Genomic DNA, 13,195 nt, shown 5'->3' on the forward strand with positions numbered 1-13,195 from the left:
TTGTACAAGAAAAGTATATCAGGCATTACTATTCTCCAATTGACAAGCTGTCACCCAAACATACTATTATAGCTATCCCCTATGGAGAAATGTTACGTGCTAAACGCATTTGTTCAGACAACCGCTTCCTTGTGGAGCGTAATGTTGTACATAACAGATTACGAGAAAGGGGATATGAAAGCCGTTGATTCAATGTGCATTCACCAAAGTAAAAAAAACAAAAGAAGAGATCAACTCCTATCTAATGAGAAAAATATTTCACCAAATATGAATAATGACGCATCTGTTACGTTTTCCACATCCTCCAGCCTACAATATAATCAAGTCAAAAATATTATCCAAAAAAATCTTCCAGTCATCAATTAAGATGACACATTTAGAAAAATCATATCTCAGGGCTTCAGATTTGTGGCTAAAAGAGGTTGGACTTGGGCAACATGCTTTCTCCAAGCCTGTTCCAAAGTCCGACCAAAAAGACCTGTTGGTTAAAACCCAAAGGTTTTTTCAAGTGTAATGGAAACTGATGTAATGTGTGCCTTTGCTGTGGACAGAACAAAAAGCTTTCACTCTTCTCAAGGAGATGTTCATTATATCCAAAAATCCATGAACTGCGATTCCCACCATGTAGTATATTCTATTTTCTGTGATTTATCTAAAGTACAATACGTAGGATGCACCACTAGAAAGGTTAAACATCAAATTTCCAAACACTTAAATAATATAGCTAAAAAAATGGATCATACTCTGGTTCTGTCAAACATTTTGTTACTATGCATAATTAAAACTCAACGCACCTAAAATTCTTCGGCATAGGAAGAGTGCCATATCCCCCCAGAGGAGGTAGTTGGTAAAAACGCCTTTTGCTGCGAGAAGCGTTCTGGATATTAAATTTAGATAGCAAATGCCCCAGAAGTATGAATTATAGGAGCAATCTTTTTTTATATATATTAATTTGTCATTCTATGTACCGTATTTTTCAGACTATAAGACGCAGCAGACCATAAGAAGCACCCCAAATTTTGGGGGTGGAATATAGAAAAAAATATATTTTTATAAGATGGGGGTCCGTCTTATAGTCTTAATAGGTACAGTATCTTACCTGGGTGGCGGTGGAGCAAGGGTCACAGGAGGCAGGGTCCTTCAGGAATCCGGTGCTCCAGCAGTGGGGAGTTGCGGTGGAGCAGGATTGCAGGGCCCTCAGTTCCCTCTCTCAGGAACCTGGTGGCTGCAGTAGAAGAGATGGCTGGGGTGGGTACCTGGCTAGGGGCCGGTGTCTGGCTGAGGCACGGTGCATGGCTGGGGCCCTGGGGCCCGACTGAGGGCCGGTGTTTGGCAATCGGAGTCAAATTGCATGCCGCCATGGCCTGCCTGGGGATCGGCAGTGGTGGCGGCGGCGGCAGCAGCAAAGGAGGAGGAGGTGAGATGCTGCGGGTGTCTGGCTGGGGGCCGGTGCGGGTTGGACTGGATGCGGGCAGTGTCTGGCTGCGGGCAGGAGGGGAATCAAAAAGAAAAAAGAACATGTAGCGAACAATATATGAAAATATCATACATTTTATTAATGTAGATTAATTTAAAAACATACAAAATTCCAATGGCAACAAATATATTAATGGTAAGTCTAAAGAGGCACCACAGATAGAGAAACACATGAGGAGGGAGCCTATACAAAATGGTAGAGACAATCCAGAGGGGTATAAACAAGGTAACCTCTCAGAGTTAAAAACATTTCATATGTGTAAACCACAACTAGGTGTTTAAAGTGCACAGTGCATTATATGATTTCCAAAGAAAAACCCATCTCACACCTAAATACATATAAATATGCTATCACTACTCACATATGTTTGATCAGTCTGAGGTGCCGTCGCCCCTACTCGCGTTTCGGCGCTGTGCCTTCTTCCGGGGGTATGACATAATTAGAATCGGTATCCCTTAAGTATTGCGTCCTGCCCAATGAAAAAAACCCATACGGGGGCCATCCCATAGCTTTTCTCCAATGCTCCCAGTGATAGGTGCAAGACACGTACATCTAAATCCCAATACTCACATCAGGGTGCGTCCAGTCTCAGAACGATACCACCCACTAAGTCACATGGGCGAAACCCCGCCTATTAAGTCATGTGAGCGGGAATCCTGCAGCGTCATAGATCCGCCCACTGGAGAGCACTGTCATCAAAATCACGGACATGCGCAATGGTGCAACAAAATACCCATAACCGCGCATGTCCAAGAGGAGAGCCGGGGACGCCGAAAACAGACATCACAGTCAAACACACATGAGAATGCCAAACATCTCAGAGGTAAAGCAATAATTTCATATGACGCCTACAAACTGAACAAATTATCCCCATAGTAGAAATGGACAGAAGTTCCTAAACAAAAGGTGGGCTAATCAACAGGATGACCATCAACAATAACCACACAAAATGTGCATAATACATATAGTAAGACAGTTGTACACTATGATAGAACACAACAAATACAAGATGCACCTGGCAAAAGGATAAGCCAATAATATGTTAATTAAGGAAAGCCCTTAAACCTAATATATTTTACTAACCCCATCTATAGGTATAGTCACTACAAACACTCCCATCCATAAAGGCATGGTACCTTTGCCCAAACGGAGAGAAGTGTAAGAATATCGAATAATTAACCCAAAAATCACTATAAGGAGAATAAATCCCCGTACCAGTGCATCATTCTATAAGTAGCTAACATAACCCATAAAAGATACAGACCCCAAGATCACGTAATTTTTGAACACTCTACATTTTACATAATACAAGTCAATATCATAATTATATGTCGGTTTCTTCATTGCTTGTTTCTTTGGTATCCTTGAGCCAAGGTACATCATTGTCCGACTCCTTTCTTCCCAAGGATATCCCCATACCCACAGATGGCTAAGAGGTCATCCACACATGCCCATCAACAAGAACAACAGCAATCAAGGACAGATACTCATATACTAAAAGGAAAATTAGATAATATTAAACAAATGGCAAAAAAATAAAAACACATAAAACCATGTATAATTAAAATTCCGAAATCAAAGGCCAGTTCAAAGAGAAAGGGAGAGACGATCAGAAAAATGGTGAGAAGCTCAGGGATTCATTGAGGCCCTGAGGATGTAGCGTTTGTAATAGCCAAATCCATCTGGATTCCTTCTGTGCCACTAGGCGGCTAACACTGCCACCACGAAACGTTGTATAAATATGATCAATCCCTTTAACACGGAGGCCTGATGGATCACTGGCATGATACTGCTTAAAGTGTCTGGGGATTGTTTTTAACAAATCCAAATTCTCCTCTGTGGCTGCCGCCATAATATCTCACACGTGTTCCCTTGCTCTAGTTTTAAGCATCCTGGTTGTAAGTCCTATATAGATCAAAGAACACGGGCACGTAGTGTGATAAATAACATTGCATTTTTTTGTATTTTCAATATTTGGGCAAGAGACACATGAACCATATGAAGTGCAGCCCCAAGTTTTTCTTTTATCAGTCGGTCTAATTTCACTGATTTTGGATTGATTGTTGGGTGTAAGATAACTCCTAACCAGTTGATCCTGAAGGTTGGGAGACCGACGTGCAGTGACGGAGGTGAGATGCTGCGGGTGCCTGGCTGTGGTCCGGGGCCGGTGAGCGGCGCAAGTTACTGGCGTGCGCGGCCATCTTCCTGAAGAACACCGCCGGGTTCTTGAAAGAGGGAGGCCCCGCGATACCGCTCCACCACCACCGCAGGTACGCACGTTCGGACCATTTCCCATTTTCCTCCAAAAAAGTGGGAAAAAGTGCGTCTTATGGTCTGAAAAATACGGTAGATTATTGTATGCTCCATGCTTCGTATTAAATTTGGATTGCAAAATATTTCATATGTAGGAACTAGCGGATAGACCTTGTCGTCACTGCATTCTTGGTCTTCTATCCTTTGGATTACGATATTGGAGAGAAGAAGACACAGGACAGGATGTTTGTGTCTAAACATACTCTAAACTTTATTACAAAACACAGGGCTAATATACACCCTGAAGGCAGGAAACGGATTTGCCATATATGGTTCGATTATACAGTTTAACTGAACAAGCGAAAAAGCTAGTTTCTGTATGCTTTAAAATATTTAATTAGACGTATCTGGTTAGCAAGGCCACATTATCTTCTTGCAAGAACACATTATTGCTACAAGAAGAAACATCTGGCCAGGGAGGACACGTTATCTTCTTAGCAAGGACACGCTATTGATACTAGAAGGAACATTTCAGCTTGCTGTTGTTTTCTACCTAAAATAACTGTCAGACTTATATAGCATAGATGGGGTCTTTAAACTTGAGGGACTCCATCTTCTGCTATAACATTCCATTCTTTTGTTCCTTCATTTATCAATACGAATCTCTATATTTTCTTTTAGTACAACACTGAATACACATTAGAAAAAACTTAAAAAACAAATAAACCGCAAGGCACATTAGCAAAACCTGTAAAATCGCTTGCACTATACCAGCCAACCACCCACCGATACCTTTAAACCAATTTGCGGGATTTAGAAAGGAAAATCTCTGTGTGGAATTATTGGCCAAAGTATATGAACAGTTCACCCAAAAGTTTATCTCTTCCCATGAGACTGGGACAGCGAGAAAGGGTATGCTAGTGGACGTCACAGGGGCATGTGTACATATCCAACAGTTAGCAATGGTCTGGTTTTGCTCATTTAGTCCATCGATTAGAGCAAGATGGTGTTTAATGAATCTATTGTCGTCTCCATCTGTGGTGCTCAACCTAGTCCATGCACCTGTGGTCGCAAGGATGCAGGTAAGTATAAACAATGTCTTCATTCTTTGTCCGCTGGTTCTCCTAGTATCTTTTTGCAATGGGATGCGTGGATCCAGGTCTCTTTTCCCTCTAGCTTAACGGCTGCGCTTGTGGTCAGCAGAACTTGAAAGGGTCCATAAAACCGTGGATCTAGGCTTTTCCTCACGTGTCTTTTTATAACCACCCAGTCTCCAGGTTGCAGCGTATGGCTGCTAGAGTCTTGATGTGGATCTGGAAGAGAACTGAAGACATTATCATGTACTTGCTTAATCTTTTTGTGTAAAGCCCTCACGTAGGAACTTAGCACATGGTTATTCATTTCTAATGCTTGCGGATAGAAACACCCTAGGCTGGGTACGTTGCCAAACAATATCTCATATGGAGAGAGTCCAGTCTTTTTATTAGGCGTGTATCTTACTGAAAACAGAGCAAGCGGTAAACAGTCCGGCCATGGTTTTCCTGTCTCAGCCATGGCTTTCTGAATTTTTAATTTCAATGTACCATTCAGTCTTTCCACTTTACCACTACTTTGCGGGTGATATGGGGTGTGGAATGCTTGTTGAATTCCTAGAGCTGACATGACTTCATTCATTATTTCACCTGTGAAGTGTGTACCTCTGTCACTCTCAATTACCTCTGGTACCCCATACCTGCAGACCACCTCCGCAAGCAGTTTCTTTGCGGTTGTCGCAGCCGTGGCTTTGGCAATCGGGAAAGTCTCTGGCCATCCTGAGAACAAATCAATACAGACCAACACATATTCCCATGATCCTGACTTTGGCAGCTGAATATAATCAATTTGCAGTCTCTGGAATGGATAGAGGGGCCGGGGAGGGGGGGTGTTTGGGTGGTGTTTTAACTATTCTACCCTGATTATGTGTAGCACATATCATGCACCCTTGTATCAGGCTTTCAATACAGGTGGAGAATCCTGGTGCCACCCAATGTTTCAGCATCACACTCATCACACCCGTTTTAGATTGGTGTGTCGGCCCATGTAGTATCTGGGCAGCTGCTGGGTACAGTGCCCTTGGAAGGCATCGTCGTGTCCCTTTCCCCCATACCCCATTTGCTTCATTCAGGCATGCACTTTCCTTTAACCACTTATCAACCTCCTCCTTTTTAGCCTGAGCCTGCATTTGGGATAAGATGTCCTCCGACACAAAGGGGTTTTTAGGGGCACTTAGCTGACGTACTGTTGACCCTTGTTGCGGCTTACAGGCTGCTGTTTTTGCCGCTGCATCTGCCATCACATTACCTCTACTCACCTGGTCGGTGCGTCTGGTATGTGCTCTTACCTTTATGACGGCTACCTTTTTGGGTAGTTGTAGTGCATCAATTAACTGCTGGACCGCATCAGCATTCTTAATGGGGTGTCCTGCTGCCATCAGGAAACCTCTTGACTTCCATATGGGACCAAAATCATGCGATATACCGAATGCGTACCTAGAATCTGTGTAAATGTTAACAATACTACCTTCTGCTAGTTTACAGGCCTCAGTTAGGGCCCTAAGTTCGGCCTCTTGAGCCGACTGGTGTGGGAGCATTGGTTCTGCCTTGATTACTGCATTGAGGGAGACAACTGCATATCCAGTATGGAAAGTACCTGAATCGTCCTGATGACGGGATCCATCTACAAAAAATTCAAAATCTGCATTTTCTAATTCATGTTCAAATACAGTAGGTAAACCTGCCATTTCTTGTGCCATTATTTGTACACAGTCATGAGGAACTTCCTCTCTTGGATCTTCCTTAAAAAGCACAGTACCTGACCCCTCCTTTAGATCCGAGAGAGGTAACAAAGTTGCTGGGTTCAGAGTAGTACACCTCTGTAAAGAAACATTGGGAGGCATTAACAGTGCACATTGTAACCTGAGATGACGTGCTGCTGAGAGGCGAGCGGGTTGCACTTGATTCAATATAGTGTAGACATCATGAGGTGTTAAAATGGTGAGCGGATGATCTAGAACAATGTCTGCGGATTTGTGGAATAATAGTCCAACAGCATGCAGAGCACGTACGCAGGATGGTGCACCTCTGGCTACCGCATCCAATCTGCCACTAAAATAGGCAACAGGTCTCTGATTATCACCGTGTGTTTGAGTTAAAACTCCTGCTGCATGTCCAGCTTGTTCATGAAGGTACAGAGTAAATGGGAGCTCATAATTAGGAGTACCCAAAGCTGGAGCGGCCAAAATACGGTTTTTGAGAAAATAAAAACAGTCTATTGCCTCTGGTGTTAGTACAAAAGGTGTTGGAGTAAGACAGTCATAGAGGGGCTGCATCAAAACAGAGACGGCATGAATCCACTGTCTGCAATAGGAAACAAGTCCAAGAAAAGTTCTGAGGGCTGCAACATTAATGGGGACGGTGTATGCCTGTACTGCTAGTTTACGTGCATTTGTCAAATGGCGGGCTCCTGGTGTAATGCAATGTCCCAAAAAGGTGACTGAAGATTTACAAAACTGAAGCTTATCTTTCGATGCCTTGCAGCCAGCGTGATAGAGAAACAACATAAGCGATATAGTTGCACTATGACATTGTTTCCTGGAGGGGGCACAAATGAGCAGGTCATCGACATATTGCAAAACAACGATATGTGGTTCAGACCATCCCTCCAGTATTTCCTGCAGACTTGCAGTGTACATTGTGGGTGAATTCTGGGCACCCTGTGGCAACACTGTCCATGTATATTGACTACCCTGGAATGTGAAAGCAAACAGGTACTGGCAGTCAGGATGTAATGCTACACTGAAAAATGCATTTGCCAAATCGACCACTGAAAATCAAAGAGCGTTAGAAGGTATCTGTGACAGGAGAGTATGCGGGTTGGGCACAACTGGTGTTAGAAGTTCTGTGGCTTTGTTAACCAACCGGAGGTCATGGACCATTCTATATGCGGCTGGTTGTCCTGACACACTCTTTTTCTTTACTGGGAACAGGGGAGTGTTGCAAGGGGACTGGGTTTTGACCAAGACTCCTCTCTGTAGTAATTTTTGGACTAGCTGGGCTATGGCATTCTCCTGAGCCGAGCTAAGGGGATACTGCTTCTGTTGAGGCAAGATGGCTCCTGGTTTTAATTTTACCATTACTGGTTGAACTCTTAACCTACCAACATCTGTTTTGTCTGAGGCCCAAAAATCATATGGCACAGCATGCTCCAGTATCAGGGGAAACTCATTTGTCTCTTCTATGCTGGCAATATCTAGTGACATAATTTTGCAAAGGGTACTTGGTTTTAAACCTGGGGTCATGGTGACAGTGCCATCGGGACGATATTCAATATGTGCTTGTAATTGGGACAACACATCATTTCCCAAAAGGTTACATTGGCCTCGGGGCGATACCATGAGCTGACTATGTACAGTAGCTCCTTGAATTTGCAGGGGAATTCTCTTAGTGACAGGGAGCAGGACAGACGGGGAATTGAAGGGGGTGGCAATGACATGATGTGAAAAATCAGTGTCAGTGTATGGCCAATCACCTCGCGTAATTACTGAATTGTCGGCCCCCTTATCTACTTGGAAATCGATTTCATGTCCCCCTGGTAGGTTCACCTGCATTATACAACTGGGAGTTAGGGGTAAGAAAATGAGGGGGTTGATGTGCAAGCTACCCTCATCCTATGGGGGCATTGTTTGGTCAGCTGGAGGACCCGTACTCCGAGCATTTGGATACGGGTTGGTCTTACAGTCCTTTCTAAAATGTCCTGGCTTTTTACATCCGTAACATAGTCTCTGTCCTCCTCCTGCAGTCCGTCCTTTGTCTCTGTTGTTTCTAGGGGTAGTCTCTATTATGTGTACTCTGGCAGCTCTCTTTGCCTGCGCTATGTCATGCTGTGCCCCCTGGGCTATTCTAGCCAAATCCTTTGCCTTCACTGATCTCCAGTCTGGTCTACTTGCTTTTACCTTCTCTGCAATCTCTTTCTTTAGTCCATTCATGAAAGCACTTGCTAATACCCTCTCACTAGTCTTATTTTCGGGAATAAATCCCATTTCTGACCAAGTTCTCTTTAGTGCCCAAAAGTAATCTTTGGGGTCTTCTTCCTTACCTTGAACCCGGTCTTCTAGTGTAACCTGCCTCTCTGCCTGTCTGTCTTTACATGCCTTTTCCAACGCTTTTACGTACAGAACCCCGGCTGCTGCATCATTAGCCTCCGCTACATCAGGGCCCGTTCTACTGTCATATTGTTTATAAGTTTCATTCGTCAGTCTGTCATACAAAGCTTCATCTGCCAATTTCCCCTTAATTACCCCTTGCAGATCTATTCTAGTGGCATGGTACGTATCCTGTTTGGTGGTGATCATTTTAGCAAAAACCATAGGGGACTGGGACGGATCTGGCAGCTGGGAGATCAACGCCAACTGCTCTGAGGGACTATATGGTCTATACATTAACATTGTACGAGCTTCCTGACCTGGAACCACTGCGTCCCCCCCTGCTGCTGCTGCTGCTGCTGCTCCCAGTGCTCCTGGCACAACTACCGTCCTCATTGGTAATAGTCTAGCTGGGTGGGGTCTCGGTCCTCCACATGCCACACAGATGTCTACTGTCAAGGGGTTCTGCTGTCCACATCTGGGGCAAACCCAACATTTAGGTTCCTCGGAATTCTGATACTGGGGTGGGGGTGACGTCGGGAGCGGACAGGGAGGAAAATCTGTCATTCCAGTTTTTGTCAGTCTGTAACATCCGTCTCCTAATTCTTCAATCTTTCATTCAAAATAAGCGCATGCATTCATCCATACATCCACTGTCCCTAACAGACCCTTATCTTTCAGTCATCCATGATAGGAGTTAAAGAAGGATTTCCATTTCTCTCCATTCATCTCTTCATTCTCATTCATTCCCGCTTTACACAACATTTTGTCAATTCCAATCAGTGCCTGTTTCCCTTCTCTGCGTACTACTAAGTCTTTGGCTATAATACCTTCCTTGGCATTTTGGTTCCCCATTTTTTTCGGTTCTCCTCACCTAGAAGAGACTCCTCAGTCACTTAGACAATGGTCACTTAGACAATGGGCCACAAAGGTTTCTGAACCATTCCACTACTAGCCTTCCAGGACTTATACGCCAGCCAGAAAAACAGACCAAAAACACCAATTCCGATACACACCCACAACACAATCATCGGATCCATACTTTCATTCTTAAGTTCTCCAAAGGATAGAAGGCAGGACTGTCAATTTATCTGAGGGAGATTCTACTGGTTCAAAGGGACCTGAGCCAGACAACAATCTGTGAATTACCTGGGAGCCGATCGCTCGGGGGTGAGGGAGTCTCTTCTATGCAGTGATATAATTAGGTAGAATATAACAGTTATTCTTACCTCAGTGCTGTATATATCACCAACAGAGAGCTTCACTCGTCCCACGTCTCGAACCGGTCGAGCACCCCTGGGTAGATTAACTCAAGGTCCCTGTTCGAGGCGCCAGCTGTCGTCACTGCATTCTTGGTCTTCTATCCTTTGGATTACGATATTGGAGAGAAGAAGACACAGGACAGGATGTTTGTGTCTAAACATACTCTAAATTTTATTACAAAACACAGGGCTAATATACACCCTGAAGGCAGGAAACGGATTTGCCATATATAGTTCGATTATACAGTTTAGCTGAACAAGCGAAAAAGCTAGTTTCTGTATGCTTTAAAATATTTAACTAGACGTATCTGGTTAGCAAGGCCACATTATCTTCTTGCAAGAACACATTATTGCTACAAGAAGAAACATCTGGCCAGGGAGGACACGTTATCTTCTTAGCAAGGACACGCTATTGATACAAGAAGGAACATTTCAGCTTGCTGTTGTTTTCTACCTAAAATAACTGTCAGACTTATATAGCATAGATGGGGTCTTTAAACTTGAGGGACTCCATCTTCTGCTATAACAACCTCTATTTATGTTTAGTATTTCGTTGCATGTTCTGTGTACTTGCACACCTGCTAATTACATGTTATTTTCAACCTCTATGTGATTGGCTGTGTTTAGATTAAAACAGGACCATTGTCATTTCATGACTATGCTATGATTAAGGGTGTCTAGGACGCCAGAAACACGTCGGTTTTTTATCTTTGTATGTTAGGTTTTATGGTATTGTGAGGCAGTGAGAGGGATCCTATGAGAGAGATGGTATGTGTCTCCTAGGATGTGCATAGAGGCATATTGATCCCGCTGGAGCGCATTGCTATCACAGACACAGCTGTGATTACAGTGCAGAATAAAAGTAAAGTTTGAACTTGGTGAAGCTATTTGGCTAAGTAGGATTTAAGAAAACCTGGCATGGACTTTTATTCTTGAAGTGGACTACAGGATGGCAGTGGGGTGGTCCACTCCCTCTAGCCTGGGTCTTACAAGTGGCTCATGGCCACAGATTCCTTTTAAAAACCTGCAGCAAAGGTGTGGGTGTGTCAGTGTTGGGATTGCAAGCAGCATAGCAGGAATCTCTGCAACCTTGTGTGAAGTGGAACACATGCCTGTGAAGGCAACGTATCTGATGCACCCTAAGTAAGGCAGCGTGGCCCTCTCCCACGTCAACAGGTTTACACGGACTGTGTGGATATCCCGGCTGTGATCCATATGACAGCTTTTGCTTTTGAGTTGTGAGTTTTTACCAAATAAAGCCGTTTAAGTTGGACTTTCCTTGGGTCACTGCCTCATTACCGCACAGTGTGAACACCGCCGCACTACAATATGGTGGAGAATGCGGGCAGTGTGAACTGAGGCATACCCCAACACCAGCTGCATGTCTGTTATTAGGCCTGTCACATTGCAGCCCAGGTCCGCAGACAAAATGGAGGAACTGCTAAGGCAATTGGTCCTCACTCAGCGGCAACAGCAGGAGCAGTTCCAGCAGCAGCGCATTAATTAACTGATTGTGCAACAGATTGCGGCTCTGCAAGATACGCCACCATCACCGACCCCGGAATGCCGTGAGGCCCAGGACAAGGTCCGTTCCGCATTGAGGAAGCTGAGTCCGGAGGTCAATGTGGAAGCATTCCTCACCGTCTATGAGCGTACAGCGGACCGGGAGAACCTGCCAACTTCCCAATGGGCTGAAGTGGTGGCTCTGTTCCTGATGGGCGACGCGCAGAAGGCCTACTTTGACCTCAGTCGGGGAGATGCCCAGGACTATGGGAAGCTGAAAGGTGAGATCCTTGCCCAACTGGGGGTTAATACATATGTGAGAGCCCAATGGGTGTTTCCATGGACCTTCATGGAGGCCAGACCCGCCAGGTCTCAGGCATATGACTTACTGCAGCTAGTTAAAAGGTGGCTTCAGCCTGAGACCTTGACTTCGGCCAGATGGTGGAGAGGGTGGTGGTCGACCGGCTAGTGAGAACTCTGGCAGCCGCTATACAGCGTTGGGTGGGGCAAGGGGACCCGGGCACTTAGACCAGGTGATTGGCCTGATCGAGCGGTACTCGGCCACTCAGGACTTCATTTGGGACTCTGCCCCAATGCGAGTGGCACGCCGGCCCCTGCAAGCCCAGGAGCCTGGGAAAGGGTCACGCCCCTCTGCTGTGGACAGTCAGAGCCCATACTGAGGGGGTGCCCCGGAGTGAGGATGGCAGGAGACCAGTTTCCCCTAAATCGGTCTCCAGGACTAGTAGTGCCACCGCTATTAGATGCTGGCGATGCCAAGGGCCAGGACATATGGTTGCCAACTGCCCCCTGACTGTTGACCCCATGAACTGCGAGTTTAACCTCAGGTTGTCTATGTATGCTCGGATCGTCTACACTGCGGACCCTGTCGGTCCAACAGGGGAACTCCATCTGTGCCAAGTGCATGCCAATGGACATCGAGCGGAGGCTCTCTTGGACTCAGCCTAGTGACCCTTATCCATGGGTCATTGATCTCTGGGTTGGAACCCACTGGGGGGAAGGTCGGGGTCATATGCATTCATGGCGAACGGCGGAGGTTACCTTTTCCACTCCGTGGAGAGAGGTTAAACATGTGGTCGGAGTGGTAAATACTCTTCCTTACGGGACTGTGCTAGGAAGAGACTTACCCCTGTTTTGGTCCTTGTGGGAGAGAAAGATTAACCCTCCCAGATATGTCCGGGTGCGGAACCCAAAGATTCCGAGTCAGGGATACAGTGGGTACGGAAAGTATTCAGACCCCTATAAATTTTTCACTCTTGGTTTCATTGCCGCCATTTGGTAAATTCTAAAAAGTTCATTTTTTTCTCATTAAAGTACACTCTGCACCCCATCTTGACTGAAAAAAAACAGAAATGTAGAAATTTTTGCAAATTTATTAAAAAAGAAAAACTAAAATATCATATGGTCATAAGTATTCAGACCTTTTGCTCAGAATTGAGTAGAAGCACCCTTTTGAGCTAGTACAGCCATGAGTCTTCTTGAGTGAAAAATTGAAAGTGGTCT

General features: G+C 45.0%; 1 protein-coding gene across 1 annotated transcript in view; it reads left to right on the plus strand.

The window, feature by feature from the left end:
* The window catches only part of LOC141270592 (uncharacterized), a 140,234-nt gene that overhangs the window by 77,299 nt on the left and 49,740 nt on the right, over window positions 1-13,195 (plus strand). The gene's annotated exons all lie outside the window — the stretch shown is intronic.

Source organism: Phyllobates terribilis, unplaced genomic scaffold (genome assembly GCF_046119375.1).
Source record: "Phyllobates terribilis strain yellow unplaced genomic scaffold, ASM4611937v1 Scaffold_5__5_contigs__length_657084704, whole genome shotgun sequence".
Lineage (NCBI taxonomy): Eukaryota > Metazoa > Chordata > Amphibia > Anura > Dendrobatidae > Phyllobates > Phyllobates terribilis.